Source organism: Cryptomeria japonica, chromosome 5, assembly GCF_030272615.1.
Source record: "Cryptomeria japonica chromosome 5, Sugi_1.0, whole genome shotgun sequence".
Taxonomy (NCBI): domain Eukaryota; kingdom Viridiplantae; phylum Streptophyta; class Pinopsida; order Cupressales; family Cupressaceae; genus Cryptomeria; species Cryptomeria japonica.
Window position 1 is genome coordinate 684551104 of NC_081409.1, and position 5213 is coordinate 684556316.

Here is a 5213-nt window from a genome sequence, read left to right on the forward strand (position 1 = left end):
ATTTTATCTTAACATAATGTCATTTAATTATATTTATTTTAGATCAAATATGTGCCATTGACATAGAATTAGTATTTTAGGGAAGAGAAAAAATTTAATGTGATCATGGATTCATATTCAGATTTCTTAAAAGAACAGTTGAAAGAGAGAAATAGACAATACTCATAATTGAACACTAAAACAAAACGAGTTATATATTCAGAGATGCCATGACAACCTTATAGTACTACCGAAATCTGATACATAAAACTCTCCCACAGTCCAATTCTCATATTCTAAGCGCTGCCAATGTCAATACTTTTAACGTCGCCGCCATTAGCAGCATCAGGCTGTGTTTTGGGAGCGTTCATAGTCAAAACCCCATTCTCCAACTTTGCAGAAATGCCGTCCACATTCACATTTTCAGGCAGACAGAATTGCCTCATAAACCGCCCGCTTGACCGCTCAACACGATGCCACTGATCCATCCTTTCATCCTGTTCTTTGTGCCTCTCACCGCTTATTCATAGAGTATTCTTCTCCACTAAATCAATTTTTAGATCCTCTTTCCTTAGTCCTGCAATCACTAAAACAAAATTTAAATCTTTAAGACACCGCTGTAATTGAAATAATAAACCCTGGGAAGAGGGGAAAAGGGATTAAGAATTTACCCGGCAAATCGACGGTGAAGATATGAGCTTTAGGGGTTTCCTTCCAGTCAAACCTTGTGTTGGCCATGGCCATGGCGTCCCTTGAAAATGAAGAGGCTGCTGTGGGCACACTGAAATCCATGGCATCCCACACGCGAGAAATTGAAGCCATGTATCGAACAGGTTGTTCTCCTATGGATCCCATGCGCTGATGCCCCTTCCGAAAAATGGAGTCAAAGCCATACTTTTCGCAATTAAAGATGCAATGAAGTCGAAAAATACAGAGCTTGCAGATGAATAGAATGCTGCTGATTATTTTGATGATGATCCAGGAGAAAGATTGGTTTCAATTTATACATGAGATGAGAGGATTCGAGATAAAAGGAGATTTGGGGCGAAGATTTAAGATTGCTCTGAACTGTTCTCGATAGTTCTAGTAAGTTACAGAGGGAATAAATTTGTTACGGTGCCTCCCAATAGAGGATTTTATGTTATCTCGAAAATGCGTTCCTAAATTGTGGGTTACCTTAAAATGTCTTTTTAAAGTATTAGAAAATAGAAAAATGGGGAAAGTTGGAAAACTAACAGAAATGCAAAAATTATTTTTATAAAAAATTATAAAAAATAAAAAATTAATCTTCTTAAGAATTATAAGAAATATATATAACTTGTGTAATGTTAACTCACCCTTTTCGTACTTTACCTCTCCATACATATACATATCCTTACACTCTTATCCCCTACCTTATTCTCATGTGTTCACATCTATGCATTCTTCATAGATGTACATTTATGTCATTTGCCTATGCACTTCATTTATTAGCCACCTAGATCTAATTGTTCATATACCTTGAGATATATAAACATAGGGTTAACTCCCTAAAGAGTCACAAACTTTTATTATCTCTTTCCAATTTAATTTAATTTTTTTTTCTTGATTTGCCCCATTCATCTTCCCACCCCAAGCCAACAAAACGCACATTTTGTGAAATTTGGTGTCATGTGCTAGAATTCAAAGATATTCAATACATTTATTCCACTTATCCAAACATCATTTAAAATCTTCTTATTCTAGAGCAGTAAATAAGTAATCAATAGTGACACACTTAGATTTAGTACATTGAAAAGAGTAATGAATTTGGATACATCATCCTAGAATGTTTGATTCTTGTCTTCTAATTTTGTACACATGACCTCAAAAAACTTACCTCCTTAAAATACAATGAAATTCTTTTCTAGTTATTCTTAAATAATATCAACCTTGTAAATATTGAAAAAAGGCAAAGAACATAGAGGCACACCAAGTAAATAAAATATTACAATTTCACTATGTGTAAGAACAAATCTCAACTTAGACCTAACTAATCTATCGCCATTATCTTGTCTTGAACTATCGAACTTGCCCTTTGACATAGTACAATCCAATATAGAATCCAAAGTGAATACCAATATCATCCAATTTTAGACTCAAAAGCTCATTTAGAATTTTGTGACATTCTAGATTTGCCCATATTCTTTATTCATAGAGATAAATACTATCCTAAATTTCTTAACATGGAAAATACACTTGTCTAAGTTATCAACCACCAATTATCGTTAATTAATCTTATCTTATTTGTAATTTTTTATATGATTTGTATTTGATTAGCTAAGGTTCACCCTAACAACACTCTTATTTCATTTTGGTGAACTTGATCAATCCTCCACAACCTAGTTTTCTTCAAATGTCTTATTTTTATCATGAACTACAATAAATATTTGTTATGAAATCTCATTTTTAAATATGAAGATTTGTAATATTTTCTTAATTGATTACTTTTAAACTATTTTATCTTTTTCCATTAGGGTTTTTGAGATTTATTGGGTAATCTCTTTTATCCCCTATCAAACAACACATCAGGGTTTCACTTTCAAATAGGATATATCACTAACATTTCTAATTTTACAATTTGAAAGTACTCTTTGAAGCTTTATTGTTCATCCTTTGTTTATGTCATTAGTCACTCAATTTATTAATCTTACACCAAGAAGGATTAATCATGTATTCCCTAACAAGATCCAAACCAATGACGATGAGACATTTTCTAATGCACATAATGAGAATAGTAAAGAGTATAAACTAAGGCCCTCTTTTAAATAAACAATATTTTATACTTGGACTTACTAGTTTGGCTAATATAAAAATTCTATACAAAGTAGCTAATATGATTCACAATATGTTCATTAACAAGACATATATTAGAGATCTTACAAGTTATTGGTGCTAAAATTGCTTCATCTATTTTGAGAAGTGCATCTACTTATATGTACACTTCCAAATATTGCAAGACCATCCTTTACCATTAACACTTCCACCACCACTAGTTTCTTTTCATTTAGTACTTAGCTTTTCTCCACTTTATCGAGCCCCAATATGGCTTACCTATAATCCATACCACTCTTGGGATTTAAATAAGCCAAATGATGTACCACACCTTCATGTCTCTTCTTCATACCACTATTGTACCTACCACTACCCCACTTACCCAAGTGATTTCCATATTTGATATCTCAATACCCTTAGGAACCTTGAATATGTTATTCATTTATCCTAATTTACTAACTCATTCAACAAAATACTTCTTAAAACATACCCATACAAACCATGTTAGTATCTAAGCCCCATATACTACTCTCTCTTCTACCACCCTAGATGCACTACTTCACAAGATAAATCAAGTAGAAAAAAAAGTGGATATAAGACAAAATGGGCATGATAGTAATAAATTTTGACATTGGGACTTATTCACTACCTAAAAAATTTGTGATGTGCCTCAATTTGAAATGTATGATGAAAAAGGTGATACAAACACGTATTCGAGATCATATTTAGTATCATGTGTAGATAGTACTTATGAGGATGAGTTGTTAACATAGCTATTTTTATGCTTACTAAAAAATATTTTATTTATGTTGGGATTAGCGTGTCTCAACTTTTTCAATTATAATATTGGCTTTTTTGATTTATTATTATTTATTCCTAGGTTTATAATTTATATGCTTATTCTATGATGTTAATTTGTGGATTCGCCTTGGCGAGTTAGCATCCTATATGGAAGGTGACTAAGATGTCATGCATCCTAAATTGGAGGAGATAGGTGTTCCACTTTGTAGACCCCACCATAAACTAATCTTATGGCATGTTTGTGTAGATAAGATGTTTTACCTAACTAGTTCACCTAGTAGGTCATATTCACATGTTAAGTTTACTTAGGTCCTATGAATATTTCTGGAAGTTTTAGATCTTATATTAACATTTATCATTTACTTATTGTGTCCTAGGTCATTTATGTATGTTTTCTCTTGTCATAGGATTTTAAGACATTTTTCATTCAACCTTGTCTAATATTATCTCTCACTTTGCCTATATAAGAACCTGGGCCGATTGTACACTTTTTAATATAGAGGATATTCTATTAGTGATCCATCATTGGTCATGCTACATTATTGCGCATCCATACCAAATCAAGATATTCTCTTGCCATACTCTCTTGTGAAAATATGTTTGTTGTCTTGCAAGTGCTTCTAGGGTGTGTGAGCTCGCTATTAGCTCCTACATGGTATCGGTGCTTCAAATCTACAAATACCCTCTTAGATCTGAGGGTGGTTTGGGCATGAGATTTTGTTTAGAAGCATTTTTCCATAAAATAGATTTAACCATTGAACCTAGAAGGCCCAAAAAACTCTATTTTCATGAATAACACTTTAATTTTGGGTGACAAAGAATTGAGACTTTTTTTTTATGGTTTTGGCAATGATTGCAAAAAAAAAATCTATAGAATCTATATGGCTACATGTATCCATATGATCTTACAATGTTGTACAACCTATAGACATCAGTAGCATATGAGTTTGATAAAACTAGTACATTCATAGAAAACTCTACTCTTGCATTGGTTGAATATAAGCCCTACATCAATAATATGATTTTTAGTTTTTAATTTTTAAAAATATTTTTTTTGTACATTTAACATTCATAATTGGTTGACCATTAGTTACACACAACTCTTACACCACTACTCATCCCTAGTTGATGGCACCACCTCCATGGGCAACAACCCTATAGCCTAGACCCTTGGTCAACTCAATGATTGGGCACTAATTTCTAAGGGGCTCACTTTTTTTCCTTTGAAGCCCTAATTGGGTAGATTTTTTCAAAATTTTATATCTTTTGGCTCAAATACTATATTTTTGTACAAATGGTATATAATTGGAAAGCTAGTTTAACAATTTTATAGCAGTATGTCTCATTATCTAATTTTGTTGCTAGTGTATTGCATTTCTATCTAAAGTTAGATATCTAATTTAGACTTTTGAGCTCATAACATTTTATCTATTTATTAAATTAAATTTATAATTCTTGTAGACTTATAAAGTTAATTTAAGGATCTCTTTTGATATATTCATGCACTTTTTCTAGGTTCATCCCTACGCACATTTATTTATTTTTTACAAATATCTCATAATGGCTTTTTATGTGGACATATTGGCACTCAGAGAAGTTCTATCTTTTGGGTAGGCTTCATTTTTAGTATTTGAATCATA

At 32.1% G+C, this 5213-nt stretch overlaps 1 pseudogene; it reads right to left on the bottom strand.

Moving 5' to 3' along the window:
* Window positions 1–275: 275 nt before the first annotated feature.
* On the bottom strand, window positions 276–834 carry LOC131040702 (18.1 kDa class I heat shock protein-like; annotated as a pseudogene).
* Between the last annotated feature and the right edge of the window lie 4379 nt (window positions 835–5213).